This window comes from Pan troglodytes, chromosome X (genome assembly GCF_028858775.2).
Source record: "Pan troglodytes isolate AG18354 chromosome X, NHGRI_mPanTro3-v2.0_pri, whole genome shotgun sequence".
Classification (NCBI taxonomy): Eukaryota; Metazoa; Chordata; class Mammalia; order Primates; family Hominidae; genus Pan; species Pan troglodytes.
The window spans coordinates 77,705,741-77,723,798 of record NC_072421.2 but is presented as its reverse complement, the minus strand read 5'-3'; positions in this window follow the sequence as shown (position 1 = coordinate 77,723,798).

Below are 18,058 nucleotides of genomic sequence, written 5' to 3'. Positions count from 1 at the left end.
GGACATTACCAATGGACATGAATGTCTGTGAAAACATCTATGCACATAAGCTAGAAAATCTGGAAGAAATTGATAAATTCCTGGAAACAAACGCTTTCTAAGACTGACCCAGGAGGAAGTTAAGTCTCCAAACAGACTAATAAAGAGTTCCACGATTGAATTGATAATAAAACACCTACCAACAAGAAAAAGCCCAAGACAAGTCAGATTCACAGCTAAATTCTACCATATGTATAAAGAAGAGATGGTACTATTTCTACTGAAATTATTTCAAAATTTGAGAAGAAAGTACTCCTCTGTAACCCATTCTAATGAGACCAAAATCATCCTGATACCAAAACCTGTCAGAGACACAACAAAGAAAGAAAACTTCAGGATAATATCCTTGATGAACCTCAGTGCAAAAGTTCGCAATAAAATACTGGCAAACTGAATCCAGCAGCACACAAAAAAGCTTATCCACCACAATCATGTTGCCTTCATCCCCAGGATACAAGATTGGTTCGACATACATAAATCAATAAATGGGGTTTATCACATAAACCAAACTAAACACAAAACCCTCATAACCATCTCAATAAATGCAGAAAATGTTTTAAATAAAATTTAACATCACTTCATATTAAAAGCCCTCAATAAACTAGGCATAGAAGGAACATACTTCAAAATAATAAGTGCCATCCATGGCAAACCCAGAGACAACATCTTGCTGAATGGGCAAAAGCTGAAAGCATTTCCATTGAAAACTAGAACAAGACAGGGATGCCCTTTAACATTACTCCTAGTCAACATAGCACTGACAGTCCTGCCAAGAGCAATCAAGCAATATAAATAAATAAATGCCACGCAAAGAGAAAAAGAGGAAGTCAAAATATCCATGTTTGTACACATCATGACTCTATGTCTATAAGGCCCCATAGTCTCATTCCAAATGCTCCTTTGTATGATAAACAACTTTAGCAAAGTTTCAGGATACAAAAATCAATGTACAAAAATCAGTAGAATTCCCATACACCAACAGCCAAGCTGAAAGCCAAATCAGGAATGCAATCCTATTTACATAAGCCACAAAAGGAAGATAATACCTAGGAATACAGCTAACTAAAGAGGCAAAAGATCTGCACAATGAAAATTACAAAACACTGCACAAAGAAATCAGTGATACAAACAAACAAAAAATAATTCCATGCTCATGGATAGAAATAATCAATACTGTTAAAATAGTAATATTGCCCAAAAAAATCTACAGATTCAGTGCTATTCCTACCAAACTACCAATGACATTATTTGCAGAATTAGAAAAACTATATTAAAATTCGTATGGAAACAAAAGAGAGCTTGAATAACCAAGCAATCCTAAGAAATAAGAACAAAGCTGAAGGCTTTGTTACATAATTTTAAACTATATTGTAAGGCTACAGTAACCAAAACAGTGTGGTCCTGGTACAAAAACAAACTCATAGACCAATGGAACGAAATAGAGAGCCCAGAAATAATACCACACATCTACAACCATCTGATCTTTGACAAATCTGACAAAAACAAGCAATGAAGAAATGACTCTCTCTTTCTAAAGGTGCTGGCATAACTAGCTGGCCATATGCAGAAGACTAAAAGTGAAACCCTTCCTTACACCATATGCAAAGGCATCATGTTACATAATTTTAAACTATATTGTAAGGCTACAGTAACCAAAACAGTGTGGTACTGGTACAAAAACAAACTCATAGACCAATGGAACGAAATAGAGAGCCCAGAAATAATACCACACATCTACAACCATCTGATCTTTGACAAATCTGACAAAAACAAGCAATGAAGAAATGACTCTGTCTTTCTAAAGGTGCTGGCGTAACTAGCTGGCCATATGCAGAAGACTAAAAGTGAAACACTTCCTTACACCATATGCAAAAATCAACTCAAGATTGATTAAAGGTTTAAATGTAAAGCCTAAAACTATAATGCACTGAAAGATAACCTAGGAAATATTCTAGAAATATGAGCTGGCAAAGATTTCACTCTGAATACACCAAAAAATTTGCAATAAAAACAAAAATTTATAAGTGAGACCTAATTAAAGTGCTTCTACATGGCAAAATAAACTATTAACAGAGTAAACAGAAAACCTACAAATTGGTAGAAAATACTTGCAAACTATAGATCTGACAAAGGTCTCATATCCAGAATCTATAAGAAACTTAAATCAACAAGGAAAACAAAAAAATTAAAAAGTGGGCAAAGGACATGAACAGGCACTATTCAAAAAAAGACAAAAATATGGCCAATAAGCATATGAAAAATGGTCAACATCACTAATCATTAGAGAAATGTAAATCAAAACCACCATCAGATATCATCTCACACCAGTCAGAATGGCTATTGTGAAATGTCAAAAGATAACAGAAGCTGGTGAGGTTGCAGAGAAAAAAAAACTGCTGTGTGAAATGTAAATTAGTCCAGGTGTTGTGGAAAGCAGAGTGGCAGTTTCTCAAACAGCTTGAAACAGAATTATCATTTGACCCAGCAATATCATTATTTAATATATGCCCAAAAGAATATAAATTGCTCTAAAAACACATGCAGGCATATGTTCTTTGCAGCACTGTTTACAATAGCAAAGATATAGAATCAACGTAAATGCCCATCAATGATAGACTGAATAAAGAAAATTTGGTACTTATACACCATGGAATATTACATGGAATGAGATCATGTCCTTTGCAGCAACATGGGTGGAGCTGGAAGTCATTACCTTAAGCAAACTAATGCAGGAAAAGAAAATTTCATACTGCATGTTCCAACTTATAAATGGGAGCTAAACAATTAAACACATGAACACAAAAAGGGGAACAACAGACACCAAGTTCTATTTGAGGGTGGAGAGTTGGAGAAAGGAGAGGATCAGAAAAAACTACCTATTGGATACTATGCTTATTCCCTTTGTGATTAAATAAACTGTACACTGAACCCCCAAGACATGCAGTTTACCTATAAAACAAACCTGCACATGTACCCCTGAACCTAAAATAAAACTTATAACAAAAAAGAGCCATCTATGAAAAACCCACAGCCAACTTCATACTGAATGGACAAAAACTGGAAGCATTCTCCTTGAAAACTGGAAAAATAAGAAGATGCCCACACTTACCACTCCTATTAAACATAATACTAGAAATGCAAGCCAAAGCAATCAGGCAAGGGAAAGAAATAAAATACACCAAAATTGAAAAAGAAGTCAAACTATGTTTCTTAGTGGATCTTATGATTGTATACCTAGAAAACCATAATGACTACTACAAATGCCCCCTGGAACTGACAAATGACTTCTGTAAAGTTTCAGAATACAAAATCTATATATAACCATCAGTTGTATGTATATACAGCAATAAAGTTCAAACTGAGAGCCAAATCAAGAACATAATCCCATTTACAATTGCCACCAATAAAGTAAAATAGATTACCTAAGACTTTATCTAACCAAAGAGGTGAAAGATCTCTACAAGAAGAACTACAAAATGCTACTGAAAGAAATCAAAGGAAACACAAACAAAGGCAACACCACTTTATGCTCATGGATTGGAAGAATCCATATTGTTAAAGTGGCCATACCACCCAAAGAAATCTACAGATTTAATGCTATTTCTATCAAGCTATAAATGTCATTTTTCATAGAACTAGAAAAAAATTTCCAAAATTTATATGGAACCAGAAAGTAGCACAAACATCCAAAGCAATCCTAAGCAGAAAGAATAAAGCTGGAGACATCCCATTACCTGACTTGAAACTATGCTATAAGACTACATGAATGATCCATTCCAAGATGGCCAAAATGAACAGCTCCAGTCTACAGCTCTCAGACTGATCAACACAGAAGATGGGTGATTTCTGCATTTCCAACTGAGGTACATGGTTCATCTCATTGAGACTGGTCAGAAAGTGGAAGGAGCCCACTGAGGGCAAGCTGAACAAGGGCAGGGCATTGCCTCACCCAGGAAGTGCAAAGGGTCAGGGGATTTCCCTTTCCTAGCCAAGGGAAGCCATGACAGACTGTACCAGGAAAATCAGGACACTGCCACCTAAACACTGTGCTTTTCCAATGGTCTTAGCAAATGGCACACCAGGAGATTATATCCCATGCATGGCTCAGCGGGTCCCACACCCACGGAGCCTTGCTCACTGCTAGTCTGAGATGGAACTGCAAGGTGGCAAGCCTGGCTGGGAGAGGGGTGTCCCCCATTGCTGAGGCTTGAGTAGTTAAGCAAAGCAGCTGGCAAGCTTGAACTGTGTGGAGCCCACCGCAGCTCAAGGAGGCCCAGCTGCCTCTGCAGACTCCACCTCTGGGGGCACGGCATAGCTGAATAAAAGGTAGCAGAAACTTCTGCAGACTTAAACGTCCCTGTCTGACAGCTCTGAAGAGAGAGCAGTGGTTCTCCCAGCATGGTGTTTGAGCTCTGAGAATGGACAGACTGCCTCCTCAAGTGGGTCCCTGACCCCATGTAGCCTAACTTGGAGACACCTCCCAGTAGGGGCCGACTGACACCTCATACAGCTGGGTGCCCCTCTGAGACGAAGCTTCCAGAGGCAGGATAAGGCAGCAATATTTGCTGTTCCACAATATTTGCTGTTCTGCAGCCTCTGCTGTTGATACAGAGGCAAACAGAACCTGGAGTGGACCTCCAGAAAACTCCAACAGACCTGCAGCTGAGGGACCTGACTGTTAGAAGGAAAACTAACAATCAGAAAGGAATAGCATCAACATCAACAAAAAGGACATCCACACTAAAACCACAACTGTAGGTCACCATCATCAAAGACCAAAGGAAGATAAAACCACAAAGATGGGGAGAAACCAGAGCAGAAAAGTTGAAAATTCTAAAAACCAGAGTGCCACTTCTCCTCCAAAGGATCACAGCTCCTCACCAGCAATGGAACAAAACAGGATGGAGAATGAATTTGACGAGGTGACAGAAGTAGGCTTCAGACAGTCGGTAACAACAAACTTCTCCAAGATAAAGAAAGAAGTTCAAACCCATCGCAAGGAAGCTAAAAACCTTGAACAAAGATTAGATGAATGGCTAACTAGAATAAACAGTGTAGAGAAGACCTTAAATGACCTGATGGAGCTGAAAACCATGGCACGAGAACTATGTGACACATGCACAAGCTTCAGTAGCCAACTCGATCAAGTGAAAGAAAGGGTATCAGTGATTGAAGACCAAATTACTGAAACGAAGCAAGAAGAGAAGTTTAGAGAAAAAAAGAGTAAAAAGAAATGAACAAAGCCTCCAAGAAATATGGGACTATGTGAAAAGACCAAATCTACATCTGATTGGTGTACCTGAAAGTGACGGGGAGAATGGAACAAAGCTGGAAAACACAGCAGGATATTATCCAGGAGAACTTCCCCAACCTAGCAAGGCAGGTCAAATTCAGGAAATACAGAGAACACTACAAAGATACTCCTCGAGAAGAGCAACTCCAAGACACATAATTGTCAGATTCACCAAGGTTGCAATGAAGGAAAAAATGTTAAGGGCAGCCAGAGAGAAAGGTTGGTTACCCCCAAAGGGAAGGCTATTAGACAAACAATGGATCTCTCAGCAGAAACCATACAAGCCAGAAGAGAGTGGGGGCCAATATTCAACATTATTAAACAAAAGAATTTTCAATGCAGAATTTCATATCCAGCCAAACTAAGCTTCGTAAGTGAAGGAGAAATAAAATACTTTACAGACAAGCAAATGCTGAGAGATTTTTTCACCACCAGGCCTGCCCTACAAGAGCTCCTGAAGGAAGCACTAAACATGGAAAGGAACGACCAGTACCAGCCACTGCAAAAACATGCCAAAATTTAAAGACCATCAATGATGGGAAGAAACTGCATCAACTAACGAGCAAAATAACTAGCTAACATCATAATGACAGGATTAAATTCACACATAACAATATTAACCTTAAATGTAAATGGGCTAAATGCTCCAGTTAAAAGACACAGACTGGCAAATTGGATAAAGAGTCAAGACTCATCAGTGTGCTGTATTCAGGAGACCCATCTCACGTGCAGAGACACACATAGGCTCAAAATAAAGGGATGGAGGAAGATCTACCAAGCAAATGGAAAACAAAAAAAGGCAGGGGTTGCAATCCTAGTCTCTGATGAAACAGACTTTAAACTAACAAAGATCAAAAGAGACAAAGAAGGCCATTACATAATGGTAAAGGGATCAATTCAACGAGAGGACCTAACTATCTTAAATATATATGCACCCAATACAGGAGCACCCAGATTCATAAAGCAAGTCCTTAGAGATGTACAAAGAGACTTAGACTCTCACACAACAATAATGGGAGATTTTAACACTCCACTGTCAACATTAGACAGTTCAACGAGACAGAAGCTTAACAAGGATATCCAGGAATTGAACTCAGCTCTGCACCAAGTGGACCTAATAGACATCTATAGAACTCTCCACCCCAAATCAACAGAATATACATTCTTCTCAGCACCACCTCGCACTTATTCCAAAATTGACCACATAGTTGGAAGAAAAGCACTCCTCAGCGAACCTAAATGAACAGAAATTATAACAAACTGTCTCTCAGACCACAGTGCAGTCAAACTAGAACTCAGGATTAAGAAACTCACTCAAAACCTCTCAACTACATGGAAACTGAACAACCTGCTCCTGAATGACTACTGGGTACATAACAAAATGAAGGCAGAAATAAAGATGTTCTTTGAAACCAATGAGAACAAAGACACAACATACCGTAATCTCTGGGACACATTTTAAGCAATGTGTAGAGGGAAATTTATAGCACTAAATGCCCACAAGAGAAAGCAGGAAAGATCTAAAATTGACACCCTAACATCACAATTAAAAGAACTAGAGAAACAAGAGCAAACACATTCAAAAGCTAGCAGAAGGCAAGAAATAACTAAGATCAGAGCAGAACTGAAGGAAATAGAGACATAAAAAACCCTTCAAAAAATCAATGAATCCAGGAGCTGGTTTTTTAAAAAGATCAACAAAATTGATAGACTGATAGCAAGACTAATAAAGAAGAAAAGAGAGAAGAATGAAATCGATGAAATAAAGAATGATAAAGGGGATATCACCACCAAGCCCTCAGAAATACAAACTACCATTAGAGAATACTGTAAAGACCCCTATGCCAATAAACAAGAAAATCTAGAAGAAATGGATAAATTCCTGGACACACACACCCTTCCAAGACTAAACCAGGAAGAAGTTAAATCCCCGAATAGAACAATAACAGGCTCTGAAATTGAGGCAATAATTAATAGCCTACCAACTAAAAAAAGTCCATGACCAGACAGATTCACAGCCGAATTCTACCAGAGGTACAAGGAGGAGCTGGTACCATTCCTTCTGAAACTATTGCAATCAATATAAAAAGAGGGAATCCTCCCTAACTCATTTTATAAGGCCAGCATCATCGTGATACCAAAGCCTGGCAGAGACACAACAAAAAAAGAGACCTTTAGATCAATATCCCTGATGAACATCGATGCAAAAATCCTCAATAAAATACTGCCAAACCAAATCCAGCAGCACATCAAAAAACTTATCCACCATGATCAAGTGGCCTTCATCTCTGGGATACAAGGCTGGTTCAACATATGAAAATCAATAAACGTAATCCAGCATATAAACAGAACAAAAGACAAAAATCACATGATTATCTCTATAGATGCAGAAAAGGCCTTTGACAAAACTCAACAGCCCTTCATGCTAAAAACTCTGAATAAATTAGGTATTGATGGGACATATCTCAAAATAATAAAAGCTATTTATGACAAACCCACAGCCAATATCATACTGAATGGGCAAAAACTGGAAGTATTCCCTTTGAAAACTGGCAGAAGACAGAGATGCCCTCTCTCACCACTCCTATTCAACATAGTGTTGGAAGTTCTGGCCAGGGTAATCAGGCAGGAGAAAGAAATAAAGGGCATTCAGTTAGGAAAAGAGGAAGTCAAATTGTCCCTGTTTGCATATGCCATGATTGTATATTTAGAAAACCTCATTGTCTCAGCCCCAAATCTCCTTAAGCTGATAGGCAACTTCAGCAAAGTCTCAGGATACAAAATCAATGTGCAAAAATCACAATCATTCTTATACACCAATAACAGACAAACAGAGAGCCAAATCATGAGTGAACTCCCATTCACATTTGCTTCAAAGAGAATAAAATACCTAGGAATCCAACTTACAAGGGATGTGAAGGACCTCTTCAAGGAGAATTACAAACCACTGCTCAACGAAATAAAGGAGGACACAAAGAAATGGAAGAACATTCCATGCTCATGGGTAGGAAGAATCAGTATCATGAAAATGGCCATACCGACCAAGGTAATTTATAGATTCAATGCCATCCCCATCTAGCTACCAATGACTTTCTTCACAGAATTGGAAAAAACTACTTTAAAGTTCATATGGAACCAAAAAGAGCCCACACTGCCAAGACAATCCTAAGCCAAAAGAACAAAGCTGGAGGCATCACACTACCTGACTTCAAACTATACTACAAGTCCACAGTAACCAAAACAGCATGCTACTGGTACCAAAACAGAGATATAGACCAGTGGAACAGAACAGAGCCCTCAGAAATAATACCACACATCTACAACCATCTGATCTTTGACAAACCTGACAAAAACAAGCAATGGGGAAAGGATTCCCTATTTAATAAATGGTGCTGGGAAAACTGGCTAGCCATATGTAGAAAGCTGAAACTGGATACCTTCCTTACACCTTATGCAAAAATCAATTGAAGATGGATTAAAGACTTACATGTTAGACCTAAAACCATACAAACCCTAGAAGAAAACCTAGGTAATACCATTCAGGACATAGGCATGGGCAAAGACTTCATGACTAAAACACCTAAAGCAGTGGCAACAAAAGCCAAAACTGACAAATGGCATCTAATTAAACTAAAGAGCTTCTGCACAGCAAAAGAAACTACCATCAGAGTGAACTGGCAACCTACAGAATAGGAGAAAATTTTTGTAATCTACCCATCTGACAAAGGGCTAATATCCAGAATCTACAAAGAACTCAAACAAATTCACAAGAAAAAATCAAACAACCCCATCAAAAATTGGGCAAAGTATATGAACAGACACTTTTCAAAAGAAGACATTTATGCAGGCAACAGACAGGAAAAAATGCTCATCATCACTGGCCATCAGCGAAATGCATATCAAAACCACAATGATATACCGTCTCACACCAGTTAGAATGGCGATCATTAAAAAGTCAGGAAACAACAGATGCTGGTGAGGATATGGAGAAATAGGAACACTTTTACACTGTTGGTGGAAGTGTAAACTAGTTCAACCATTGTGGAAGACAGTGTGGTGATTCCTCAAGGATCTAGAACTAGAAACACCATTTGACCCAGCCATCCCATTACTGGGTATATACCCAAAGGATTATAAGTCATGCTAGTATAAAGACACATGCAGATGTATGTTTATTGTGGCAGTATTCACAATAGCAAAGACTTCAAACCAGCCCAAATGTCCATCAATGATAGACTGGATTAAGAAAATATGGCACATATACATCAGGGAATACTATGTAGCCATAAAAAAGGATGAGTTCATGTCCTTTTTAGGGACATGGATGGAGCTGAAAACCATCATTCTGAGCAAACTATCACAAGAAGAGAAAACCAAACACCACATGTTCTCACTCATAGATGGGAATTGAACAATGAGAACACTTGGACACAGGGCGGGGAACATCACACACTGGGGCCTGTCATGGGGTGGAGGGATGGGGGAGGGATAGCATTAGAAGAAATACCTAATGTAAATGATGAGTTAATGTGTGCAGCAAACCAACATGGCACATGTATACATATGTAACAAACCTGCATATTGTGCACATGTACCCTAGAACTTAAAGTATAATAATAATAATAAAAGCCAAAAAAAAAGACTACTTTAAACAAAACATGATACTGGTACAAAAACAGACACATTGACCAATGGAACAGAATAGACAACCCAGAAATAAAGCCACACACCTACAGCCATCTGATCTTTGACAAAGTCAACAAAAACAAATGAGGAAAGGGCTCTCTATTCAATATATGGTTCTGGGGTAGCGGGCTAGTCATATGCAAAAGAATGAAAATGGGCCCATACCTTTCACCGTATCCAAAAAATAACTCAAGATAGATTAAAGATTTCAGTTTTAGAGTTATAAGATTCCTAGAAGAAAACCTGGGAAACACTATTTTGGATATCAGCATTAAGACAGATTTCATGACAAAGATACCAAAAGCAATTGTGACAAAAACAAACTTGACATGTAGGACCTAATAAAACCAAAAAGCTTCTTCATAGAAAAAAAAAAAAAAGATTATCAGGAGAGTACACAGATGGCCTAGAGAATGAAATAAAATATTTGCAAAAGTACATCCAACAAAGGTCCAATATCCAGAGTCTATAAGAAATTGTTTTAAAATGTACAAGCAAAAAACAAATAAACTCATTAAGAAGTGGACAAAGAACATGAGCAGACACTTCTGAAAAGAAGACATGCAAGTATCTCACAAACATGAAAAATGCTCAGTCTCACTAACCATTTGAGAAATGCAAATCGAAACCACAGTGAGATAACATCTCTCACCAGTCAGAATGGCTATTATTAAAAAGTAAACAAAAACAAAATAATTAAACAAAACGTGGTGCTGTTGTTGAATCAAGTTTAGCCTAAAGCTGCCTCCTCACATATTTTATATTTGGCCTAAAGGGTTTTATTGTACATTGTGAACTATAACAAGTGAAGATGTAACCTAGACCATAGCCTACACTTGCGCCAATCACCAATATTTGACCAAATGTAGCCAACTATTTGAACTATGCTCAAATAAAGCAAATGCTGAGCTGTAACCAATCCAGAGTTTTCTCTACCTCACTTTCATTTTCTGTACATCCCTTTTCTTTTTCTGTTCATAAATCTTTCACCACGTGGCTGTGCTGGAGTCTCTGAGCCTACTCTGGCCCAGGCGGCTGCCTGATTCACAAATTGCTCATTGCTCAATTAAACTCCATTAAACTAAATTCAGCTTGAAGTTTTGTTTATCAGATGGCCTCGGAAGTGGGATCCGGAGTAGAACTTCTAAAGACCCCTAGGAGCACTGAGTGACCAACCGAGATACCCGTTAGATCCATTGTGTTTCTTGATCTCTCAAAGCAGCTGGGGAGCATGGTAAATTCTCAGATTCTGAAGTTCCATGGGTTTGTGTTTTGAGTTCTCCAAGTTTCTTTGAGCAAATTTCTGATCCAAACTGGGTTTGGAAGTCATGACAGAAACTAGACTGAGTCCAGGATTCAATTGGATCTGGTAATTAACTGTCTTGGGTCCAGTTAGAAGCCTCTTACATCTGACTGGGTCAGAAGGAAATTAGTAGTAAATGAAAATATTGCAGGAGATGTACATTTTGGCTTTTGGACATTTGCAGGAATTTTTGTCCTCTACTCCTTTGTGGCTTAGTTGATGAAGGGAACCTGAGAGCAAAGCCAATACTTGAGGTAAAAATGAAATCCTTAATTTTTGAAGAACAGAGTTCCTTCTGGCTTATACATACATAAGTATTGGGCCATGGAAGCAATAGTCTTACAGAAATGATAAAATTTTACTGATCTTACTAACATAACTTACAGTGGAATGTTCCAAATGAACAACACTGCACTAAAGTATATTTGAAAATGAGAGCTCCCAAATTAGTCTCATCTAGGAATGTCTACTGATATGCAGAAAAGGAATTTTCAATATTTTTATTTAAAGGCTTTATGAAAGGGAAATAAAAATCTTAAGTGATTGATTAAAAAATTAAATCTGCTAACTTTTTGACTTAGTTATGATTGTGATCCAAAGGAAATAAACTGCCAACTTTGGGTATGTAGTGGTGTACATTTTACCTGGGTAAAGGATGGGATTGGGCTAGAGGCCATCTCCTCAGTAAAGTTCCTCTTAGTAAAAAATGGATTTGTCACTATTGAGATATTGACCATTATTCTCTTTAAATTAATTTGGCTTTCATTCTTTGGGTGGCTGTGGGTGACAGAATTAGGTATGTACAGTATAACTGGACATGGGGAGCTTCTTTCTCCCTAAGGGGAGAAACTTGAGAGCTGATGAGACTGCTGGAATAGATCCCTTATAATGACTGACAAGTAGCCACTTGAACTTTTAATTTTGTGTTGCTGCAATGAGTGGGTCTTTCTCTGGCCTCCATGAGCTCCTTGCCTTTCCTACACTGCTGCAAGCAATGCTTTTCTCCCTTCCCTTTTCTCCCTTCCATTTTCTCTCTCTCTGTGCAAACTGGTTGTAGGAATGATAAAAATTACTATCTCTTGCAAAGTTTAACTTAATGAGAAAAGTAATTTGTGAAGATAGTCTTAAGCTGTAGCAAACCTGGTGTACTTTGTGCTATAAATTTGTTTTCATTGTATCATTCTGTCATAAAGAGGGGTATCTTAGGATACAATGTGGGCCAAGGAGCTCCATAAGCTTGCTGTCAAGCCAGCACAGCAAACTGGTCAGCTACAAACTTTGCTGCAGGTCCCTGAAGCAAAAAACTGGGTGAGTTTTTTCTTCATCTTTTTTTTTATGTCCTTGGGAGCATGACTTGTAACCACCTAGCAGTACTTTTTCTTGGTTTCTGCCATCCAGGGAACAGAAATTTGGCAGTTCATTTCATAGTTAGCTCAAAAAATTATTTCGAGCAATTAAAAGCCATTGCAAGCTCAAAATTAGCTGCTCTAGATTCCTTGTTTTAAGAACATTGGAAACTGCCCAGTGCAATAGCTTAGTAGCTAAGACTTTGTCTTTTCACAATGGTGGCCTGGGTTCAGGGTTCAGTTCCAGGCTTAAGAAATGAGTCCTTTCAATTCCTCAGGGATCCAGAACTAGAAATACCATTTGACCCACCATCCCATTACTGGGTATATACCCAAAGGGTTATAAAACCTGCTGCTATAAAGACACATGCACACGTATGTTTATTGCAGCACTATTCACAATAGCAAAGACTTGGAACCAACCCAAATGTTCAACAATGATACATTGGATTAAGAAAATGTGCACATATACACCATGGAATACTATGCAGCCATAAAAAATGATGCGTTCATGTCCTTTGTAGGGACATGGATGAAGCTGGAAACCATCATTCTCAGCAAACTGTCGCAAGGACAAAAAACCAAACACCGCATGTTCTCACTGATAAGTGGAAATTGAACAATGAGAACACATGGACACAGGAAGGGGAACATCACACACTGGGGCCTGTTGTGGGGTGGGGGGAGGGGAAGGGATAACAGAGATATACCTAATGTTAAATTATGAGTTAATGGGTGCAGCACACCAACATGGCACATGTATACATATGTAACAAACCTGCACATTGTGCACATGTACCCTAAAATTTAAAGTATAATAAAAAAATGAGTCCTTTAATGGTATAACACAAACATGACTTTTGCTATTTATTGATTCTCTTCTCCTCCATGAAAAATTTCTGAATTCACTTCTTGAATTTTACTTTCTCTGAGCACCTGAAAGGATATGTTTAGTAAAGTTCAAAAGTCAGACATCTTTGCTGTTTGTTCAGGCTAGCATCTGGTAATAAATATTTGGTTAAAAGTTAGCTTAATTAAAAGCAGATAGATATTCAAGCTACAGATATATTTAAAAGGTATTTATGGATTTTTATCTTCTTGAATCTTGTATTTTTGAAATGTTTTTTCTTTTCAGTCAACTGAATTGTTTTTCTTTATTTTGTCTTCTTGTCACTTTTGATGCACACATAAGAGAACCTTAAATAACCTCTAACAGCTTGGGACTCCTTGGCAAAAACAGAGGAGGAGCCACTGACCCTGTTTTGGGAAAAACCTCGGTTTTAGTCATGAAACCCCAGGAACTGAAAACAGACAGATCTCTCTTAGAATCTAAGGCTAAATATACTTTTGGGGATAGCAAAGGGCAGTTGTGGAGGATACTTGGCTCTTTGCACATTTAAATCATAGAAGCATGCTCTTGGCCACCTAAAAAGAATGGAAATGTCCCCACCCCTCACTGAAATTAGACTCCCATGGGGGATGGGCTAATCACAGAATCAACTAATCAGCTTCAGGATGCTTTGCAATGCAAAGCAGTGATTTTACCATGAAACACACAAAATCATTGCACTGTCTTGTTCTATAACACTTCTCTTTTGGGGATGCAGGATCCAGCATAAAAATGGGACCCTGAATTTTTAGGGATCCAATCCAGCTGTACCTGTGTATTAGGCCTTAAAAACTGCATGCTTCAAAAAGAAATTCAAAAACTGGCAAATGAAAAAATCATACAACCATCAGATCTTCTTCTACATTTCTGTGTATTTATATGTGTTCTGTATGTGATGTTTATATATGAAAGATCTCTGATTAATTGGCTTAAAAATAATAAGTGCTTGAATCACATATTTTGTTATGAAAATAAAAATTGTTCAACTTTTGCTCCAAAAACCACTGCAGGGAGATACCAGGGAAATCTAAATAATTCACAGACCCTTTGAAAGAAGTGGTTTGCTGCTGCAAACTCCGTGAGACAGCCAAAACCTGTGAGCGCCCAAAGTGTGATAGGAGAAAAGTCTGTCTCTGAACACACATCCTCAGTGAAGAACCTAAAAATCCAAATCAGAAGAGAAGGATTTAAACTTACCTAGAGCTGAAACAAATTTAGAGAGCCAAGGAAAATATAAAAGTAGAAGAAGCAGCAGAAGAAGCCCTGTAGGCACTCCTGACCCCCAGGAAGCCATTTTTTACTTTATCTCACAGAGGCCCTTGGGAAGGGCTGCCAGTGGAATTAGAGAAGGACCACAGGAAAAAGGAAAACTACAGCTGAATTTTGTAATAATTTTGACTGAGCATGATTTTTCCTGGGCAGAATCTGGGATGGGGGGAGGTGAATGGGATGTTCAGATATGAGCACAGAAGCTGCAGCAGTCTTCTAACCTGGGGCAAGATCTCAGTCTTGCTCACTTGCTGAATACATATAAACTCGGTGCTGTTGGTGGGACACAGTTGGAGTGAGACTGGCTTTGCTGGCTGCATGGGAGCTGGGTGAGGCCTGTCACTGCCAACTTTCACCACTTTACTGGTGACCTGTATGATAAAGCAGAGGCATATATAATCCCCTTGGGAACATAACACCATTAGCCTGAGAATCACACCCCTACTCTCACAGTGGCTGCAGCAAGCTCTGCCCCAAAAGAGTCTGAGCTCAGACATGCAGAACCTTGCCTCCTACGTGATAGTCTTTCTCTATTCAGCTTGGTAGCTGAAGATAAAAGACATAATCTCTTGGAAGCTCTGTGGCACCTGAGAAACCCAAACACTTATCCAGGCAACATTAGGGCAAGCTTGTATCCCCCCATACTACCATAGCTGATGCTGTCTTGAAAGTGTCACCTCCTGGCTGGAGGCCAAACAGCTAAAACCACTACAGCAACTCAGGAATGAACAACTCTACTTCAATAAATGAGGAAACAAGAGCTAATTTTACTTCCTGTAACATCCTGGCTAACTAGAGGTCCTGAGTCTCTTCATGTGACAACTTAACTGCATTTGAGAAAACCAGTGCACTAAACAAAACTACAACCAAGGACCCTCACAGACTCAACGTCACTCCCCTGCTACCTCTATTGGAACAGGTGTTGGTATCTATGGCTGACAGACCTGAAGACAAATCACATCACAGGACTCTTTGTGGACACTCCCAAGGACCTGCCTGGAGCCCAGTAGCTCCACTGGGTGGCTAGACCTAGAAGAGCAATAACAAAAAGTGCAGTCCAGCTCTTGAAAGCCCCATCCCTAGGGGAAGACGGAGAGTATGAAATCAAGGGATCACCCTGTGAAACAAAATAATGAGCAGAAGCCCTTGAGTCCAGGTCTTTTCTCTGACATAATCTACCCAAATAAGAAGAAACCAGACAAACAGTTCTGGTAATATGACAAAACAACGTTCTTAAACACCCCCATAAGATCATACTAGCTCACCAGAAATAAAATCAAATGAAGAAGAAATCTCTGAATTGCCAGAAACAAAAACATTCAGAAGGCCAATTATTAAGCTACTCAAGGAGGCACCAGAAAAAGGTGAAAACCAGCTTAAATAAATTTAAAATATAATGCAAGATGTGGACAAAAAAATCTCCAGAGAAATAAACAGCATAAATAAGAAATAATCATAAAACTTCTGTAAATGAAAGACAAACTCGTAGAAATGCAAAATATACTGGAAAGTTTCAACAATAGAATGTAAATAGTAGAAAACAGAACTTCAGAACTCAAATACGAGGCTATTGAATTAACCCAATCTTACAAAGACAAAGAAAAAAATGAATAAGAATAAAGTCTCCAAGAAGTTTAAGATTATGTTAAACTACCAAACGTAAGAATAATTGGTGTTCTGAAAAACAAGAAAAACCTAAACGTTTGGAAAACATATTTGAAGGGATAATTGAGAAAAGCTCTTTGGTCTTCCTAGAGATATAGATATCAAAATGCAAGAAGCTCCAAGAATACTGGTGAAATTCATCACTGAATGATCATCACCTAGGCACATAGTCATCAGGTTATCTAAAGGCAAGGCAAATGAAAGAATCTTGAGAGCTGTGAGGCAAGAGCTTCAGGTAATCTATAAATGAAAACTCATCAGATTAACAGCATATTTCTAAGCAGGAACCCCTCAAGCTAGAAGAAATTGGGGTCCTATTTTAGCCTCCATAAACAAAACTGTTATCAGCCAAGAATTTTGTATCCAGCAAAAGTCAGCTTCATAAATGAAAAAGAGATAATTATTTTCTCATGAACAAATACTGAGAAAATTCACCACTACCAAGCCAGCACTACAAGAACTGTTGAAAGAAGTTCCAAATCTTTAAACCTCAAAATACACCAAAATAGAACCTCATTAAAGCATAAATCTCACAGGACCTATGAAACAAGAACCCAATGGAAAAATAAAGCATTGTATTCAGGCAACAACTAGCATGATGAATAAAATAGTACCTCACATCTTAATATTAATGCTGAATGAAATAGCCTAAATGCTTCACTTAAAAGATACAAGATGGCAGAATGGATAAGAATTAACCAACCAACTATCTGCTGTATTCTAGAGACTCACCTAACACATAAGGACTCACATAAACTTAAGGTAAAGAGGTGGAAAAAGATATTCTATGCAAATGGACATCAAAAGTGAGCAGGAGTAGCTTTTCTTATATCAGACAAAACAAACTTTAACACAAAAACAGTAAAAAAGGCAAAGAGTAACATTATATAATGATAAAAAGACTAGTCCAACAGGAATATATGACAATCCTAAATATATATGCACCTAACACTGGAGCTCCCAAAGTTATAAAACAATTACTTCTAAACCTAAGAAGTGAGATAGACAGAAGCACAATAATAGTGGGGACTTCAGTACTCCACTGACAGCATTAGACATATCATCAAGACAGAAAGTCAACAAAGAAACAATGGACATAAGTGATGCCCTAGATCAAATGGACTTAACACATATTTACATAACATTCTACCCAAGAACTGCAGAATATACATTCTATTCATCAGCACATGGAGCATTCTCCAAGATAGACCATATGATAGGCCACAAAACAAGTCTCAATAAATTTAAGAAACTCAAAATTGTATCAAGTACTGTCTCAGACCACTGAAGAATAAAATTGAAAATCAACTCCCAAAGGAACCCTCAAAACCATGCACATACATAGAAATTAAATAATCTGCTTCTGAATGATCTTTGGTTCAACAATAAACTCAAGGTGGAATTAAAAATTTTTTGAACTGACCAATAGTAGTGACAGACATCTGCAGAAATGTCCACCCAAATTTAACAGAATATACATACTTCTAATTGCCACATAGCACTTACTCTAAAATTCATGACATAATTGAAAGTAAAACACTCCTCAGAAAATGCAAAAGAACTGAAAT